The sequence below is a fragment of the Prionailurus bengalensis genome, chromosome E1 (assembly GCF_016509475.1).
Source record: "Prionailurus bengalensis isolate Pbe53 chromosome E1, Fcat_Pben_1.1_paternal_pri, whole genome shotgun sequence".
NCBI classification, from domain to species: Eukaryota; Metazoa; Chordata; class Mammalia; order Carnivora; family Felidae; genus Prionailurus; species Prionailurus bengalensis.
In genome coordinates, this window is record NC_057347.1 from 44,026,194 (window position 1) to 44,047,381 (window position 21,188).

The following is a 21,188-nucleotide window of genomic DNA, read 5'->3' on the forward strand; positions in this document are numbered from 1 at the left end:
TGTTATAGAATACAATAGAGAATAGGAGGCAAAATTTTTATGATAAAACCCACTATTGTGGACAGTACACCACCCCAGTCCCTAACATGTGCCCATGCCAACAGGGCTTCTCATAACTGAATACGGTTTGTAACTACTAAGGGAAACAGTTCTCTGACTGGAGGACAGATTATTACTACGACTGCTGTTCACAAACCTTAACTGACCTTTTACCATGTCATTGTACTGCCGTATACATATGTTCTCATTTAATCCTCACAACGTTATAAAGTACTCGTACTCGCATTTTATAGATGAAGTTTGAAGCTCCAAAAGTTAAGTAATGTGTCCAAGATCACACAACTACTAAGCGGCAGAGGCAGGATTCCAATTCAAATCTCCAGTTCTAAACCCCATGCTTTTAACTACTATACTAAGTAGTTTAAGGCTAGGTTTAAACTGGAAGGGGCTTGGGGCACCTGGGTGGCTCAGTCGGTTAAGTAGCTGACTTCAGCTCAGGTCAGGCAGTTCATGGGTTCAAGCCCTGCATCAGGCTCTGTGCTGACAGCTCGGGGCCTGGAGCCTGCTTCGGATTCTGTGTCTCCCTCTCTCTCTGCCCCTTGCCTGCTCGCACTCTGTCTCTCTGTCAGAAATAAACATTAAAAAATATATATATGTAATTATTTTACATATATATACTGGAAGGACCTTAATTGCTGGACACTAGACTTCGAATTTTGTTTAGTCTTTAGAAGAAAGCCAGAGAGGGAATACTAACTGAATCTCTCTAATAAACATTTTACAAAAATGCCTACAACATTCAAATTATTGCACTAAGTGCCTACAAGGTTGAGGACACTACTATGTGATCAGAGAATCCCAGGGGACCTTAAGGGACCCTCACACAAACGGAGTCAGTAAGGTCATAAAAGGCTTCCCACAGGAGACAACATCTACATTGATACCTAAAGAATAACTAGGGTCCAGCATCACTCATACAGTTACTGCAAGCGTCCCACATGCAAATCCACTCCCTCCCCCAATACCAAATCCAAAACCAATTCCTGCCCCTCAACATGCCCCATGTGAGTGAATCCTGATCTCAACTACTGATTTACCATCTATCATAAATACCTCATTTAAATATATACTAATGCCAGATACAAACAACAGAAAGACTACTGGAGTACTTTCATTAATGCCAAAGATAAGAGGATAGAAAGTACGTGCACAGGTAAGCCCAGATGATAAAGCACTGTTTTGCCTACAAAGATCAAGGAAGGCTTCCAGAAAAGGAGGACATTCTGACTGAATTTTGAAGGTTAAATAGGGAGGGTTCAACAGACAGAATGACAGGCACATTCATTTCATCCTTAATGCCACTGCCTTGTTCAAAGCCTCGTTATGTACTACAGTAATTCAAGCAGTAATAATCTCCCAACTGTTCTTTCTTCCTGTCTCAGCAAGCCTTCAATCTAGCATCCACTACCAAAATGATTATTAGAAAGGAAGGAGAAACAGAACATAAATCTGACTATGCTGTGCTCCTCTTAAAAATCCTTCACTGACTCTAGAGTAAGGATGAATCCAAACTCTCCACACAGGATATATCTGGGCCCTTTATACTCAGCCTCATCTCCAACCTGTCCCCCTCCAAACACCTGAATCTTATTTAGAGTTTCAGGCTCTTTCCATGCTCTTGCACCTTTGCTCACACTTTCTTTTCAAGGTTCAGCTCCAAGAGATCACATGTCCTCTCAAGTATTCACCATTTATTTCAGGTTGAGTTAGGGGTCCTTCCCTCTCTAGGGTCTTATCTGCACTCCCATGATACCCTGGGCAACAGTTCATGCTATAAACTCTCCATCTTGTCATCCTGTCTGTCCCCTCCTTCCCTAGATTATATACTTAAAAAAAAAAAATGGGGGGGGGTGTAGAGGGAGGGTTATGGCTTGTTTTATCTTTATTCTCTACAGGTGGTCCCATGCCTGGCAGAAAGTAGACCAATACATGTTAGTTAACCTGAACACTGTATGTTGAATGCATCAGATGGAGATCCACCATGAAGTTAATGGATATGTCTGATCATAAGGTGATAACAACCTAACAAGGAGCAGGCATCAACTGAATCTAGGACAGACTTCATCTACCTCAAGTTCCAGTCATTTACAATGCCAAGCACCTACACTCAGACTAGCAAACTTTTTAACTGTACTTTTAAAACTATTAAATTTGGTTACATAAGCCTTTTGAAAGCACTATCTATCAAAATTTTTCATGCCATTACCCAAACATTTACCTAGTAACTGCAGTCTAGGAACCTATCCAACAGAAATATTCTCATAGATATAGAAATATCATAATTCTTTCAATGAAGAATTGTAATACAAAAAAAAAAAAAACCCACAACACTTAAAAAGGAACACTAGAATACTATGCAGCTATTTAAAAAAAGAGAACTGGGGGTGCCTGGGTGGCTCAGTCGGTCGAGCCTCCGACTTCGGTTCAGGTCATGATCTCACGGCTTGTGAGTTCAAGCCCCGTGTCGGGCTCTGTGCTGATGGCTCAGAGCCTGGAGCCTCTTCAGATTCCATGTCTTTCTCTCCCCCTCCCCTGCTCAAACTGTCTCTCTCTCTCAAAAATAAACATTAAAAAAAATTTTTTTAAATAAAAAAAGAGAACTGTATGTGTTGATTTGAAAAAAATCTCTACGATATACAGCAACATGAAAAAAAAAAGCCACTTAAGTATAATCCCATTTATGTTAAAAACTATACAAACAGATAGGGCACCTGGGTGGCTCAGTTGGTTAGGGGTCCAACTTTAGCTCAGGTCATGACCTCGTGGTTCTTAAGTTAGAGCCCCGCATCAGGCTCTGTGCTGACAGTTCAGAGCCTGGAGCCTGCTTCAGATTCTGTGTCTCCCTCTCTCGCTGCCCCCTCTCAAAAATAAACAAACATTAAAAAAAAAATTTTTTTTAACTACAGAAACAAATTTTTTTTGAAAAATGACTATGTATCAAAATAATGGAGTTTAGGGGTGGCTGAGGTGGCTCAGTCGGTTAAGCATCTGACTTCAGCTCAGGTCATCATCTCATGGTCTGTGAGTTCGAGCCCCGCATCGGGCTCTGTGCTGACAGCTCGGAGCCCTGGAGCCTGCTTTGGATTCTGTATCTCCCTCTCTCTCTGCCCCTCCCCTGCTCACGTTCTGTCTCTGTCTCTCAAAAGTAAATAAACATTAAAAAAAAAAAGAAAGAAATACTACCATCCTTCTTTCATTCCCTTGGGAGGTCAAAGGAAAAACTAAGAGGTAAGCAGTAAATCAGTAACTGCAAAAAACAGCAGTCCAATTTCTTTTATATATGCTTGAGGTCTTCAAACATCCTCAGTTCTCCACAGTAATATATGAACAGTTTAATGTAACTTCCCTAAGAGTTCAACTTAATCAACTAGCATTTTTACAAAGCCTCTCTACTAGCAAACATCAGAAACTAATTAGCTTTACCTCTATCCCTTCACAACCTCCCATGGAAGTGCTAATATGCAGTCACAAAGGCCAAATAGGAGTAGCAAAAGAAAGACTGGGATATCAGTTTTTAGCAATTTTTGGTGTAACATCCTAACAAAATCATTATTCATCTGTTTTATTCCTCAACACTTCTCCAACTGAATTTAACCAGGTCTGACCTTAAGCTGCTCCCTTTTTAAAAAGAAATTAAAAAGTAAGGGACTCCATTAAGTTTGATGCCACTCAGAAACAACTTTTTCCAAACAAGGGCAGAATATGCCGTACTTAAAATTCAGAATGAGATCTCATTTGGGATTCCTATTCAAGTAACAAGAACCAGAGTTTTTGATAACATTTAGATAAAACTGCACTGAATTCACCTCCACCTTACATTTCCTGACTCTCAAAAGCTTGAGGGGCAACCGTAATTCTTAAAAAGATTAGGACTAGAGAAAAATGGGCAAGTTTACAATCAACAACATAAAATACAAAGCTAAATAATTCCCAGCTAAATTAACTCTCTAGAAGCATTAGGCATTCAAATGTTAAATTTTATGGAGCTATCTTATAATCTTGGAAAAGCAAGGCTTGCAGAAGGTAACATTTATTAAACAACTATCATTTGCCAGACACTGCTACCCAACAATAAATCAAGAATTTAAAACAACTCCAACCTTGAAAGGTCTCTTTGCATAAAAACTTAAAACCTTCATACACAATATTTAACTTTTTCTTTCAAACTACCCAAGCTTGTTTGGTTTTCATTCACGAACATGAGTTGTGTTCTCTACACTAAAGTTGGTTTCCTCATACTCTGCATTTTAGCTCTACCTTTATCAAAGAGGTGAAAAAGCTTAACACATAAAAAGTATCTACTTCAGTTCTTTTTGGAAAATCACACCAACTGGCTAATTTTCCTCTATACATTTCACCCTACATTATAATAAGCAGGCTACATGGCGTATCTTAGGAACAAATGATAACTAACTAACAGTGACCCTTCCACAACATGTCTTTTTTTCCTATGACACACAATCTGCAAGCAACACCCAAGGACCTTCTTGTGGCCTTCAAAAGTTGGGGACCTCTAGTACAGTGGAATATTTGTCTTTTCTAACTATTATTGTGGTTCACTGAGTTGATGTCACATTCCAAGGAATAGGAAGTACTGATGAAAGAGTCTTATTTTGTGTTATGAATTATTACACTCAGGCAGGAGTATTTTTTGCACAACTTTTAGTATGCCCAAAGAAAGACGAATAAGCACTTAAGATAGAAACTATAATTCAAACATGTATCTTCACAAGCAACATGGAGACTCAAAAACCAATCCGAATTTAGATTTCCAAAGAGTAAAGTCCTATTTTTAGGAAAAGGACATGGTCCAAGTACCCTTTGCACCGACACAGTACGCAGGCCAGGTGTATAAGGCCATTATATTTGAGACACCTGCACTGTACTCCTTCATAAAGTGATCAAATAGGGCACTAAAGTAAAATATGCTTCCTGAGACCCAGAACAGTCTAACCAATCAAAGAAGAAACTTAAAATAGAGAAAGAGGGTAGAGAAAAGGTGCCTTAAAACTCTAAATAAACCACTTAATGATGAGATTTGGTTTTGTTCTGGGGCAATCTGCCACAGACCACATACTTATTCTGCACTACTCCCTCCTTTCCAAACTCAAGGGAGAGATCCTTTGGGAAAAAAAAAAATTAATTTTTTAAAATCCCTCTCTCTCTCTTTCTCTCTCTCTCTCCAGGAAGGAAATCACTTAGTTTCTGTGTCTTAATGGCCTCACCAAGAAGAAAAAATAACCTTTACAAAACCCCCCAAGGAAGCTAAATATAAGAGGAGTAAGCATTATTCTTTTAAACTCTTTAGAAAATCCAATACGGACTAGCATCTTTTTACATTTTAAAATTGCTTTTCCAGTAAAACAAGGCAACTAAGCTTTACTGCACTCAAAGCTAAATGCCTTCTCAAACCAGCATCACCACCCATAATGGCCCTATGTTTACAGATTACATAATTCAGGTTATATCAAACAGAACACATCTAAAACTTGTTTTTCACTTTAAAATACAATTAAAATCTGTGGTCAACCCAATAAAATGGAGAGGATGTACAGCCTCTGGTTATAGTGTAGCATTACTAGAAAAGGAAGAGTATTTTGGCAGTGTTTGAAGAAGGGAAAAAAATGGGAATATTTTCCTTTCTTCTCACCTTGATAAAAGCTCAAAAGTGAACTTGTAAGGCTTACTCATTTTCCAGCTTCCAGAATTTTCCTCAACACGATAATGATAAGTCTAACAATCAAAGAACGCTCTGCAGGTTTAACCATAGAAATAACGTGTGTAGGCAGCAATAAAGAAAATCAGACAAAGATTTAACATCTCACTTTGGTAAAGCACAGTCAAATACTAATGTTCTGAATAAGGCTTTCAGTAAAGATGCAGGGACACTTCTAAAAACTTCATTCAACAGATTCATATACGTGAAAGGACCAAAAACCCGATCGTACCACAAAGCTCTATCAATACTTAGTTGATCACTCAACTATCTACAGACACAAATCAAAAATACTTATATACAGTTAAATGTAGTAGTCATCAGAAACCAACCATCTTCACTAAAATACAGAGGTTAACAATCTTTGTCATATCTAAGATTTCCCTCTGAGTAGTGCATACTTGAGAAATAAAAAGTTAACCACCTCAAATCACAAGATCACTAACAAATACATCAAACACAAGAAAGGTCAAAGAAACTGCATACTTTGTTGGATAAACATAGCGGAAATTGAAATTCCATGACTGAGGACAGTTACCCCACATATAATACATTTTTTAAATTCCCAAGGGATGAGCATTTTTACCTTGCCTTATTTTTAGAACTACACATCACACTGTACATATCACATGACATGATGTAACTGTTAGCAAAGAAAATGGCCCAAACCATTGAAAATATACATTAAGAGGAAATGAATCAATGCATACTTAAGAATCACTACATTTCACATTTACCTTTTTTATTTTTGAAGATGTTTCCTAACTCTATTACAGTAGACTTTTTTATTAACTGGAAAAGTAGCTAGTAACCTATGTAGGAACAACAGAAAAATGTACTTGATATTTTACAAAGTAGGAATTTACCCAATTACTGGGAAAACTGATATGAAGAAACAGATAACAGAACATTCTTCCAAACCTCAAGAATTAAAAGCAAAAATTGTCTGGATCAAAAATGCAACAGAAACATAATGTAATACTCCAGTTGGAGAACAATTATTACTCAAAAGTATTCCCTGTTGTTAGGAGAAAATAAAATAGTTTTAACTGACAATGCCTGCAGACAACTGAAAATTTCTAAATTGGTGAGACAGTTTATTAGAAAAGGAACCAAGTATATGGTATAGGAGGGGGGGAGGGGAAAAACACACCCACTTAAGCCTTTGTAAACAGTGGTACTTAAAAGACCCAAGAAGCTGGGAAAAATCAAAACTACAGACTATTCTAAAAAGTGTAAAAGATATTCCAGTGTACTACTGTCCATACTTGAAAGTGCTTTAGAGACAAAGTTCAGTAACAATCTATAACTATATCATGATTATGCAAGGCGAAGATTATGTAATTTTATCATTTATTATAAATGTTCTCCTACTCTCAAACTAAAACAACTAAAACGTTTTGATCTCTCCTATGGGGAGGGGATAGTTTCTTCGGGGCTACAGTTTAAAAATATAAACACACACCCCAAAACAAACAAAAAAACACAATGACTGCTAGCCACGTGACAAAGGAGATGGCAACACCAGGATTGTGAATGGAGGGGAGGGAGGAGAGGCAGGACGACTAGGGAGATTTCTCGGAACTTTGGGGACCTCTAGATTCGGGTCTCTCGACCTTTAAGGTACCAAACTCTAGCTCTACAAGTTGTACGTTAACATTCTCAAATACAGTCTTATTAACAGATCACGAAAAATGCTCTAGTGACCTCCAGGATAAAGAGGCGTAAATCAGAGGAGGAAAGAGAGCAATTTAAAGTGGCGCCATCATGTCACCCCCTTTCCCCTAAGGCAATCAATAAGCAATAGTTAAGTAACGTGTTTCTCCAAAAAAAAAAAACAAAAACAAAAACAAAAAACAAACAAAAAAAAAACCACCACACTGGGGGCCCGACAATGGAAAACAAAAGGGTTTTTAAGTAAGACATGCGCTTAAGGTTGTTTATCGTATGGAAAACAATCAAACTATTTGCTGAAGAATCAAAAGACAGCCGGAAAACAGGCCCCCCAAACTCACTTAAAAGCAAATAAATGCCTCTTCCTCTTTGGTTTTTTTTTTTTTTAAACAAACACGTCCGCCTAAGGGAGACTAGATCTGAAAACATAAGTGACCTCAATATATAGACAACAAAAATAATAAATAAATGAAACAAATAACCATCTCACAACAATCAGAGTTGTGATACACACCGTGCACCGCGCAAGATGTGTGTTACGAGCAGAAAAAGGCCTTCTGCAGTCAAGAGAAGTTCAAGCCAAGAGCCAGAGTTTGTTTGGGGGTTTTTTTACGGGAATAAATCGTGTTCTTAAGGCCGCATTTTTAAATAGAACGCCAAAGGAAAAGCTGGCGAACGAGGCGGCAGCTGGTAGAGAAGGGCCCCCGCACACCCCCGCCCTTGGGGCGACTCCCAGCCCCGGACCCGCAGCGGGGAAGCCCGGTGAGGCCATTTAAAGTTCCGGGGATTTTTCCTGCCCTGCCCTGCCTTTCTAGTTACAACTAACAAAGAGAGAGAGAAATGGGAGCCACAGGGAGAGCGAGGAGAAGGAGAAAGGGCAGCGGGAGGAGGAGGAGGAGAGGAGCAGCAGCAGCAGCACCTACCACGTGATGGAGGAGCGTTGCCCGGGCGGATTCAGCCCCACAAAATGGGCGCAGTTTGCAAACAGCCCCCGGCCTGGGCGCCGAGGGCCGGCGGCGGCAGGCGGGGGCGCGCGGCGGCGGCTCCGGCCCGGGCCCGCCGCTCTCCTCCCCCCCGGCGCCCGGAGCCGCCCTGACTTTCCGGGCGGGGGGGGGCGAGGCGGAGGGGGAGGGGAAGGCGGCGGCGGCGGGGAGCGGCCGCTTTTTCTTCTCTTTCGGGCCCCTTCTCCGGCCTTCCTCGGCTCCGGCGGGGCCTGGGCACCGTCGGGGACCGCAGCCCGGCGGGGAGGACTGGCGGGCGGGGGCAGAGGGTGAAGCCGCCCCCCCGCCCCGCACAAACAAGCACCGCCGTCTGCAGCCCGAGCCCGCACCCCAGCCGCCACCCCCGCACGCCTCTTCCCGGCCGGGGAGCGCGCTCCGGCCGCCCCCCGCGCCGCCGCGGTGAGACGAGTCGGCTTCGCTACGGTGCTCGGTTCTCCCGCCGGCTCGGCGAGCGGTGGCGGCGGTGGCGGCGGCACTGGGAAAATGGCGGCCGAGCTCCTTTTCCCTCCCCCCCTTTAATCTGAAGCGGAGGGAGAATGGAGCGAGCGAGCGAGCGGGCGAGCGCCGGGGACACGGGGAGGAGGGACAGCAGCGCCTCCGCCGGCTGCGGCTGCGGCGGCGAAGGGCCGCTCCGCCCCGGCGCGCCGCCAGGGGGCGCCCGCCGCGCCACCCCCGCGGGCCGCCAGGAGGCGCGGCCGCCGCCGCCTCAGTCATGGCTCCTTGCCGCGGCCGCTGTTTCTGCACCTCCATCTGCGGAGGCCGCGGCGCCGGGACCCAGCTGCTCCCAGACGTGCGGCCACGGCACGGGGCACTGCGGCAGGCGGGAGAGGGCCCTCGCTCCGGCCGAGGTGAGGCTAACCTGAGGCGCTGACGCCGTCACACTCCCTCCGCGCCGGGGCCGCGCGCAGGCTATGAGGGGGCAAGGCGGGCAGGCGCGGCGGAGCAAGAGGACGTGAGCGAGGAACTGTTTGCACTGTGTAGTAAACAGGCTAATGCAGTCGGTGCCACACTATTCCAGGGTTAAACGCGCGCTGAATCGGGTAGGAAGCTCCCTGACCAGCGAAGCGCTTTCTGCCGCCCTTTGTCCTAGGCGACTGCCTCGATACACTGCAGCACGCCTGGGCACTAGCCCCAGCGCAGCGCTCCGCAGCCGCCAGGGTGGGAAAAAAAAAAAAAAAAAAAAAAAAAAAAAAAAAGGCGCACGTCGTCATTGCGCAGGCGCAGGCCAGGGCCCGCGCCGGGCCAGCCCGGGAAGGGACGACCGGGAGCTAGAGGGGAAGTGATGGCCCACCCGCGCCGGGCCCGCTGGGAACTGTAGTTTTCGTTAAGAAGCACGCGTCTTGTTTTGGGTGTCATGGTTTGGCAGATCCGCCAAAGCAGGCAAATGGCATTACACAATGAGTATTTATGCTTCCTGTCGCCACCAAAAGGAAGTTCACTGCTATGCTAAAAGTTTAACAAAGAACTCGACAGAGAAACCAAATCTCACAACAAAAAGCAAACTTCCCACTTTTCCTACCAGAGTTGGTTTAAAGTGGTGGCACTTTATCTTTCTCATGACCAGTCTGTCGGTACAGTATTTTATTTGTTTCCCAAAACAGGGCCTTACAATAATGGAACCTTTTCTAGATTAAAAAAGTTAAGCAATATAACGCAAAGTGTCACATTTACACAAAGTATAATTCCACCATCCTTTAAAAAAAAAAAAAAAAAGTTGCCAAAAGATGATTTCAGTGGTTTGAGATTTTAAAACAGAACTCTAGGATTCGTCAGAATGTGCTTTAAATGACTGAAGGAAAAAATGATTACAACCATTAAATCATCAAATTCAGCAAGACAGGAAGGGTATGCTCTACTATGAAAAGGAAGATAAGAAATGCTCAATACTGTTTTGTGGCTTACCAGAACCAATATCCGGTGGTATGCTCACTTCTGCTAGCCAAACAAACACCCTCTCCGTTGTAGTCCTCCCACAAAGTTACCAGCAACTATAGCATCTACACCTGTATGTCAGTGAGCTCCCATTTGTACTCTTAAAATCACACTACAATGAAGTCACGGTCAAATTACACAAAGAATAAACTAATATAAGTGTACCATCCAAAAGAGATGCTGGTCTTGGCTTTTTATAATCCTGCGAAAGAAAATTTAGTTGATTAAAAAAGTATACACATATCTCCATATAAATAGGAATTCCATAAAATATAGCAGAAAGGTGTTAAACACAGACCAACAGATGGCAAACTCAAGTCCTAATCTAAGGATTCTGAAATCTAAATGAGCCAAATGAAAAACACCGAATAAGGCAAAGCCCTTCCAGCATATACTTAAAAATATTATGTTCAAAGACACCCAACACAAAATAATTAATCTTACTACTGATTAGTAAGTGGACTGGGCCTAGTCCTAAAACTCAACTGTGAGATTTAATTAGGCCCCCAAATAACGAAGATTGTGAAATACTTTTTTATTCAGTGGATTAGGAAAAAGGTGGGAATGCTCATTTTAAAACATGCTTTTTGGGGAAAAATAAATTCCAACTTTCCCATTCTCTCAATGTTTAGCCCAAGAGCCAGGAGTTCACAGTGTTTATGGCATTTAGATCAGTCAAACATGTTTTACATTCTTATCTCAAACCAGATGTCTTTTTCCTAAGGCACCAATTTTTACAAATAAAAAGATTCAAAGGTAAGCCACTAAAATGCAAAAATCTTAAGAAGAGAGACACATTTTCTTAAAATTGACCCCAGAAACACAGTGGATGTCAAGGCTGATTAAACACACACATACACCCTACTATTCATATCACTCTTGGAGTAGTCATTATGGTTGACTCTCAAAGTTGATATTTGTATTAGTTTAACCCATCCCCTCTGCCAATGATTGGTTGGGAATGGGCATGAAACCCAATCCTGGCCACTGAGACATGAGTAGAAGCCCACTGGAAGGCCTGCTAGAGAGAAGTGTGAGAAAAGCTTCTTCATTCCTAAAAATGAAATGAGAAAGTTACCTCTTCTTTAGACTGTGCGAAAAATGACACCTCAAACTGCTACAGTCACCCTACAAGAAGCCTGAAGATGCCGCAATCCTCATCAAAGGGGGCAGAATGGAGAGCTGGCAAGAACTTTTCAGCATTAAGCCATTATATCAAATAATCCTGACCTCCGCTAGACTACTGGACTTCCAGCTACACAAGAACAATGTAACAACATTTCTTTATTGTTTCAGCCAATTTAAGTTAGGTTTTCTATACCTGAAGTCAAAAAAATTCTAATTAATTTCTCATCTTTTAGAGCACCTATATTACTTGGATTATTCATATTGTCATATTATATAAAACCTTATTTATTCCTCAGAAAAGTCCTTTCCTTCTATATACAAATCTGTACCCATCCATGTCTTTATATGTTCTTTCTGCCTAGAAAAAGAGGACCATCCCTCCTCACAACCATTCCTTGTTCATTCTTCTTCCCCAACCCACTGCGACTTATTTTTCCTTCAAGACATGTTCCACCATTTCATTTACATACCTTATTTAACAAGGTAGATAATTGGCCCTATAATAGTTAAAGGCTCTCTATAATTCCTTTGAGGTTGTTTTCATCTATCAGTCTTACCTCTGAAGCTGGTCTGAAAGCCCTAAAAGGCAGGAACTATGGCTATGGCTATTCCACCTTCAGATTTATAACTCTCACCTGTACAATAAACATATCCCAAGAAGGCACTCTATATATATATATAAACAAGCCAGATAGTCCTAAACAGAACATTCTATCACAAATTCAGTACTTCATATGTCCAAACTAATCTCAAAAAGACAAGGGATTGTTTTGTTTTGCACTTTAAAAATATGTATTAAAACTAAGGAGAAAGTCCTAAAGCCTAAACCATTTAGTTTCAGAAGAACAGGGACCCAGTTTCTGTTATTTATTGTTGCATCATTACATCCTGGGGACCTAGTCCAGAGCCTTGCAAAAGGGGGCACTTTGTAAGAATTTGCTGAATAAATGAAGAAAGCTATAGTGTGGTAACTAAGAATATAGGATCCAGGGGTAGCCCTAGATTTTACCTGCCTCCTTGACTTATCAGCTGTGTTACTTTGGGCAAAGTACTAAACTTATAAGCCCAAGTTTCTGCTCTGCAAAAAGGAGATAGTGATGCCTACCTCATAAATTTAACTACTATCGTTATTAGTTAACTAATGAAGCTATTTTCCCAAGTTCAATAATTGAAGAGGTTAAAATATGAGATAAGGTCAGCACCTCTTCCCTAATTCAAACTTCAAATCCCTATCTACACACTCCAGCAAACAATGTTTTCATTCATAAACTCAGATAACACTATCCATAAAAATACTTTGAGCTCCCCGAGAGCATATTCTAATTCTGAAAAAGATTTACATTCATAAATCCAAAACCACATAAAAAGGTAAAATTCATTTATTCAACAAAAATTTAGTGAGTATCTATTAAGCTCAAGACCCTGTTCCAGATGTCACAGAAATGAACACATCAATCTATTTAAGACAACATTAAAATTATATCATGATAAGAAACAACTTTAAACTGAAATTGGTGCATGCTCTCATGTTAATATGTTATCAGCTAAATATTCAGTAGAAAGCTAGAATTGAATGAACTGAGCCAATAGTAAGAAATTTAAATCAAAGAAATTTTGGATGTAGAAGGAATACGGAAGGTCATCTAGCTAAACCTCCAACTTTTATTAGTGGGAAAACAAGGTAAGGCCAAGAGAGAACAGTTAAGATTCTACCCTAAGCCCCAGAGCAGAAGGACACAATGGGATCAGAGGTCAGTCTCCAATTCTCACTTTCCCACTATATCACCTGCCTTCCAGAGTTACATTCTCCCAACAGAAACATGCTACTTACTTGACTGATAAGAACTACAAATGTGACAAAGATATTAAGCTCAAACAATAGTACCTATTTCATAGTTTCACAAGTATCAAGATTTAGCCAGATGTCAGTAAAAGAAAATCCTCACACTGATTACAAGAATTGTAAGGCTCAGAAATCAAGATTTTTTTTTCATTAAATGGAGGTCTCAACTCATTCAAAATATATATTCTTATGTATTCAGTCCACTAGCAACAAACTTTCAGTAAGATTAAACAGCTTAAGGCATGTGAAAAACTTTTGTAAATGGCAAAGTAGTATAAGAATGCATGGCATTCCTTAATTTCAATCCCACCTAAAAACAAGATAAATTTCTTCTCCATACTAGAGATACAGACTGTCAAATTTACATAAAGAAATTACCTTACCATTTCACCACAGAAGTGATCCAATAACTCACTGAGAAGAAAAACTAATCTTAGGCAGTAAGTAATAATAATTGTTACTAATAATAATAACTAAAGTCACAGGTTAACTCTGAAAACACTTCTAAATCTATAAATACTTTATTTAGGGATAACTCAGAAGATAGCAACTGAATATAACTGTAACACTTAAACAAGTCAGGTTTTTTCACACCAGCTACATTAAGATCTAGGTTTTCTCCTCCATGGTACCAGATTTGAAAGTAGCAACACAGGCACTTACTTCTTTCTAATGCATGCAGTTTAATGAAGACTTTATATGAAATATTTTAATAAAGTTTCTCAAGTTGTCAAAAACTACACTGATTTTTTTTTTAATTTTTTTTTTCAACGTTTATTTATTTTGGGGACAGGGGAGGGGCAGAGAGAGAGGGAGACACAGAATCGGAAACAGGCTCCAGGCTCCGAGCCATCAGCCCAGAGCCTGACGCGGGGCTCGAACTCCCGGACCGCGAAATCGTGACCTGGCTGAAGTCGGACGCTTAACCGACTGCGCCACCCAGGCGCCCCAAAAACTACACTGATTATTTAGGTGGATTTTAATTAATTCTGCTGCTTTAAATTTTAATATAGAACATTAAAAAATTCTCAAATAATTAGAATTAACCAAAAAAAGTTCATTGACCAAACATAACACAAGGAGTACTCCAATATTCTGACTTAGCTGACGAGGCAATGTCAAATGAAGCAATCTGTCTAGGACCTAAACACTGTTTCAGATGATAAACTTAAATGTCAGAATTTGCCCAAAATTTTCCAAGAAACTGCCTGGCTTCTATTCTAAATGAAACAAAGAAGTAAACATGCAGAAGAACTTCAAGGCAGCCATGAACAGCCAACTCGTGGAAGGCCTGATAAAGAGAGTCAGAGGGGGAAAAATGTTCAAAGAGAAAAGGAGACAACAGGTGCACAAGGCAAATGTCACTTAAAACATTTTTAAGTCCAGGGTGCTTGAGTGGCTCCATCAGTTGAATGACAGACTCTTGATTTCGGTTCAGGTCATGATCTCATGGTTGTGGGATTGAGCCCCAGGTCAGGCTCTGCACTGGACACAGAGCCTGCTTGCGATTCATTCCCTCTCTCTCTCTCTCTCTTTCTCTCCTCTCCCCTCTCCCTCTCTTTGCCCCTCCCCCACTCGTGGGTAGGCTCTCTCAATCTCTCTCAAAAACAAAAACAAAAACAAAACTTTAAATCAGTTGCTAAGTCCAAAGTTAAGATGCAACTTCCAAAATCTCGCTCTGATGGCAGAACAAACCTAGGGATTTTGGAGACAGCACACGTGTTCCCTCCATTGGAAAGGCACACCATTCTTGAAAAGGAACATACCTTTTTAAACCACTAATTTCTGGATTCTTGAACCAGGTTTTCATGTACACTATGAGCACAGTGATATAAAATAGGGGGTAACTGAAGCCAATGAATAATCAAGAGAGACACCTTGCTGGAGTGTCAATTTCATCAAAGATTGTAGTAAAATTGCATATACTTTTATTAAAATAAATACAAATATATTATGTAGCAAAATACAAAATTCTCATTTTTTTCAAGATAAAGGAGTCTTCAGAGAAATGTCCTTTTCGTGAGAAGTTGCTCTGGACAACCCTAGACTGAGGGTACTTTAAAGGAAAGTAGGAGAAACAATGCTTTAGATCATTTATGGATAAAGATGTATCCCAAAAAATCCTGAACATAATCCCTCCATAAAGATAATATAACTTGGAGAGATCTTATATAAAAATTGTCATGGATACAATATTACAAATGAGTCTATAAGCTACTGAGAACATGACTAGAATTCAGGAAATGCTAAAGTCCTTGTCTTATCTCTGTCACTCATTTACTAAGAAATCAAATATAATCTCCTTAACAATAATCTTTTCTCATTTCTGAATTAGACAAAAATAATAACATACAATATTTGGTATTTTCAGCCATATTCCAAATTAATTCCCACAATCAAATTTAGACACAAATTTATCTAACAAAACTTGTCCCAAATGAACTAACTTCAACTAGCAGAACAAACAAATTTAATTTAAAAAATAAAACAGCTAAATGAAAGTATAACTTCTGGGAGACCTTGGGTGGCTCAGTCAGTTAAGCATCCAACTTCAGCTCAGGTCATGATTGGTTCATGAGTTCAAGCCCCACATCAGGCTTTTTTTTTTTTTTTTTTTTTTTGTGCTGCCAGCACAAAATAAAGGTATTTATTTTTATTTATGTTGAAAGAGAGAGAAAGTGCATGTGCTAGTGTAAGCAGGAGGATGAGCAGAGAGAGAGAGAGAGAGAGAGAGAGAGGGAGAGAGAGAACTCCAACCAGGCTCCACATGCTGTCAGTGCAGAGCTTGATGCAGGGCTCAAACCCACAAATCACAAGATCATGGCCTGAGCCAAAATCAAGAGTTGGATGCTCAACCAACTGAGCCACCCAGGTACTCCTAAAATAAACATTTAAAAAAAAAAAAGGTTTTTTTTTAATGTTTGTTTGTTTTTGAGAGAGAAACAGAGAAGAGCATAAGCAGAGGAAGGGGAGAGAGACACAGAATCCGAAGCAGGCTCCAGGCTCATGAGCTGTCAGCACAGAGCCTGACACAGGGCTCAAACCCACAAATCACAAGATCATGACCTGAGCCTAAGTCGGATGCGTAACCAACTGAGCCACTTGGGTGCCCCTAAAATAAACATTTTCTGTAAAAAGTGTATCTTCATTGCTTCTCGGCCTTTTGGCTAAGATCAAGTGTAAAAAGTGTATCTTCTGTGGTATCAAGAAGAAAAAAATGTTCTGTGTAGGGGAAGGGATTAAACTCACATTTCCTATTATAACTATACTGGCAACATCAAAATGTGGTCTTGCTGGTAATATTTAGCCTAAGTCATTAAATTTTTATAACACGACAACAGTAATACTAGCATTCCTGCCTTGGAGGACTTTCTTTTTCAGTAAAACTGGATATCCCCTTAAAGCCCTAACATTCATTTCCATTCATTCATAAACATTTATTGACTGTCTACCAAATGCCAATCACTGTCGTACCTCTGGAAAAAAAAATACTAAGTCACCATCATACGTTATGTGGTAGCCAAGAAAAACTTCTATTCATTGACATTTTAAATGGTTAAAAATTCAAAGCTAAGAAATCATAAGAGAACAATTAGCAAAATTTTAGTGCTTTATGCTTCCAACTCCATTCTCTTCTGATCCCTTTTGTGAAGCTTGCCTAAACCACCCCAAGGATGCTAAAATTAGGTATTGTTTAAGGCATAACCAGAATGAGGTAACAGAGTACCCCAAAATAAAACCAAGAGAAGTTAAGGGAACCAAGTGGGAGGCAAGGATCTAAAGTAGTGGACTCAGAACCTCTACCCTGCATGTCTCAAGATAGGCAAAGGTCTAGAAGAGGAAAATTTGTGACCTAATCCAATTGTACTTAATTCTGCATCCCCCTTTTCATTCTCAAATATTTGTGGTTGCCCTGGGGAGATGCTTTTAGTTCTGACTGCCATGGATTCAAAAACACATCATTTCTTAAACATTATTTATGTTAACTATTATCTCCATTCTACTAATTAGGCAATTAGAATTTGCTACCGCTAAATGAATGTCCAAAGTTAAGCCACAATTATTTCAAGATGAAGTCAAGAACACATCTCAACTCACATGATAAGGCTGTTATTACCCTGATGCCTAAAGCAGAGAAAGACATAAAAAGAAAAACAAACAAAATCAAAAAAACAAAAACCACACTTCAGACCGATATCCCTTATGGATATAGATGTAAAAATCCTCAACAAAACACTAGCAAATGAATCCAGCAACATCTAAACAGGACAGTACACCTTTGCTAAGTGTGACTAATCCTAGGAATTCAAGGTTGGTCTATAACCTGAAAATCAATTAATGTAATACATTATACTAATAAAGGATTAAAACCACACGATCACTCAGTTGATGCAGAAAAAGCATTTGACAAAATCCAATACCCTTGCATGATAAAAACACACAAGAAACCAAGAACTGAAGAAAACTTCCTCAACCTGACAAAAGGTATCTATGAAAAAACCACATCTAACATCACAGTTAATGGAGAAAGACTGAATACTTTCTAAGATCAAGAACAAAACAAGGATGTCAGCTCTCACCACTTTTATTCAACACTGTACTGCAGATTTTAGCCAGGGCAATTAGGCAAGAAAAATAAATAAAAAGCACTCAAGTTACAAAGGAAAAAGTAAAATTAATCTATTTGTACATAACATAATATTGTATATAAAAAATCCTTAAGGAACCCACAAGTAAACTATTAGAGCTAGAAAACAACTCCATCAATAGTATAAGATGTAAGACCACTATACAAATATCAGTTGTATTTCAATACACTAATAATGAACAATTTGAAATGAAATAAAAAACAATTATCTACAATAGCATCAAAAAGAATAAAATACTTAGAAATAATTTACAAAATTTGCACTCTGAAAATGACAAAAATTGTCAAAAGAAGTGAAAGAAGTCCTAATTAAGTGGAAAGACATCCCATGTTCATGGATTGGAAGATATAACATTATTAAGCTGGCAGTTACCCCCTAAATTGATCTATAGATTCAAATCAATCCCAGAATATCCAAAATAATCTTGAAAAGGAAGAATGAAGTTGGAGGACTCACACTTCCTGATTCCAAAATCTAACTCAATGCCATAGAAATCAAGACAGTGTGGTACCAGCATAAGGACAGACATATAGATCAATGAAGTATTGTTGACAGTCCAGAAAAAAGACCTCACATTCATAGTCAATTGGTTTTTGACAAGAGCACCACAATAATTCAAAAGGGAATGAGAGGTAGTCTTTTCAGCAAACAGTGCAGGGATAACTGGATATTCACATGCAGTGAAATGAAGCTGGACCCCTAGCTCACACCTTACACAAAAATTAACTCAAAATGGATCATAGACCTAAATTTAAAAGCTAAAATCATAAAATTCCTAGGAGAAAACAAGGGTAAAATCTTCATTTTTAGATTCAGCACTAAAGTACAGTAACAAGAAAAAACATGTAGTTTGGACTTCATGAGAATTATACATTTTGTGCATTAAAGGACCCCATCAAGAAAGTGAAAACATAACCCACAGAATAGGAAACAATATCCAAAAATCATATGTGACAAAGGACTTCTTTCCAGAATATATGAAGAAATCTTATAACTCAACAATAAAAAAGACAATCCAGTTTTTAAAAAGGGCAGGGATGCCTAGGTGGCTCAGTCAGTTAAGCATCTGACTGACTCCTGATTTCGGCTCAGGTTGTAGTCTCACCGTTCATGAGTCTGAGCCCCATGTCAGACTTTGCTCTAATAGCGCAGAGCCTGCCTAGCATTCTCTCTCTCCTTCTCTCTCTCTGCCAATCCTCTCTCCCCTCCAAATAAATAAATAAACTTTTAAAAAAGGGGGAGGGGGAGTTTTGACAGAAATAGACGTTTTTCCAGAGACCTACAAATAGCCAATAAACACATAAAAACATCTCATCGTCATTAGTCATCAGGAAAATAAGTTCAAAGCCATGAGCTACTATTTTACATCTACTAGTATGGTTATAATCAAAATGACAGACAGTTAATAATGTTGACAAGGGGAGTGCCTGGGTGGCTCAGTCAGTTAAGCATCTGACTTTAGCTCAGGTCATGATCTCACAGTCCCTGAGTTCGAGGCTCATGTTGGGCTCGGTGCTGACAGCTCAGAGCCTAGAGCCTGCTTCAGACTCTGTGTCTCCCTTTGTCTCTCTCTCTGCCCCTCCCCTACTTGTGCTCACATTCTCTCTCTCTCTCTCTCTCTCTCTCTCTCTCTCTCTCAAAAATAAATAAACCTAAAAAAAAAAAAAAACGTTGACAAGGATGTGAAGAAATTTGTAGGTGTGAATGTAGAAGGGTGTATCTACCTTGGAAAAGTTTGGTGGTTCCTCAAAAGTTAAACAGAGTTACCATATAACCTAGCAATTCTACTCCTAGGTATAGACTCAAAAAAGGTGTCCAAACAAAAACTTATACAAGAATGTTTATAGCGGCATTATTCATAATAGCCAAAAGACAGAAACAACCCAAAAGCCCACCAATCGATTAACAATAAGCAAAATGAGGCATATCCATACAATGGAATATTATTTAGCCATAAAAATAAATGAGTAAAGTATTGATCTATGCTACCACATGGATGAACCTTGAAAACATGCTAAGTGAAAGAAGCCAGCCACAAAAGAACACATACTGTAGGATTTTATTTATATGAATGTCCAATATAGGCAAATTACAGACACAGAAAGTAGCTTAGTGATTGTCAGGGGCTGAGGGACAAAAGGGAATAGGGAGTGACTGCTAATAGATATAGGGTTTCTTTCTGGGGAGTTGAAAATGTTCTAAAATTAGAACGGTGCATCTGTGACAGATGCACAAGCATGTGAATACACTAAAAGAAAACAACTGTACATTTTAAATGGGTAAATTTTATATGTGAAGCGTCTTTCAATAAAGCTGTAAAAACAAAAATGGATGGAGCCAAATAATACTTAATTTCTAAACAATTTCACTTTCAAAAAAAAAAAAATGCTGAACCGCTTGCAAAAATGTCAAGAGAAGGCAAGCCATACTTATTTTTCCCCCTTAAGAGATTACCTCAGAGCACCAATTTGCCTTCATGTTACAGTTGCAAACTCATTACCAGCAATATACATAAGAAAAAAATGTGGTTCCCATCAAACCTGACTTACTCTAAATAATATGAGAGTGAAATGAGGAAGACCCAACATGTCAGCAATACAATCAGTCATCTATAGGAAAATACAAACTAGAACCTCAATGAGTGAAGAGTTTAAGGAACACAAAATCCTATTACTGGAAAAGTCATCTTTTTTTTTTTTTTAACGTTTATTTATTTTTGAGACAGAGAGAGACAGAGCATGAACGGGGGAGGGTCACAGAGAGAGGGAGACAGAGAATCTGAAACAGGCTCCAGGCTCTGAGCTGTCAGCACAGAGCCCGATGCGGGGCTTGAACCCACGGACCGTGAGATCATGACCTGAGTCGAAGTCGGACGCTTAACCGACCGAGCCACCCAGGCGCCCCTGGAAAAGTCATCTTCAATGAGATAGGATTGGAACGTATTGCTATTTTAAAAGCTCAAAACAAAAGCAACAATATTATACTCTGCCCTAAGAATTTTATAACAGATGGTTGGCAAGGCTTCTATACACGGGTAGTTCAAGAAGAAAAAATTTGGCATTGTCATCCCCAGCACTATTTGGAATATAAATAAGATACCCTGATCCACAGATCCAGGATCTGAGAGGAAGAGTATATGTTGAGCAGGAAAGTATGCTGATCAGTCAACTCATTTCCAAGCCAGG

At 39.8% G+C, this 21,188-nt stretch overlaps 1 protein-coding gene across 6 annotated transcripts in view; it reads right to left on the minus strand.

Moving 5' to 3' along the window:
* The window catches only part of KANSL1 (KAT8 regulatory NSL complex subunit 1), a 182,182-nt gene that overhangs the window by 144,542 nt on the left and 16,452 nt on the right, over positions 1-21,188 (minus strand). For 2 of the 6 annotated variants that reach the window (XM_043584866.1, XM_043584868.1), the window contains exon 1: positions 8,374-8,513. The exons of 3 other annotated variants lie outside the window; for them this stretch is intronic. The gene's annotated coding sequence lies outside the window, so the exon portion shown is untranslated. Of the gene's footprint in view, positions 1-8,373; positions 8,518-21,188 lie in introns of those variants that run through there. One more of the 6 variants, XM_043584865.1, reaches the window with a different exon arrangement.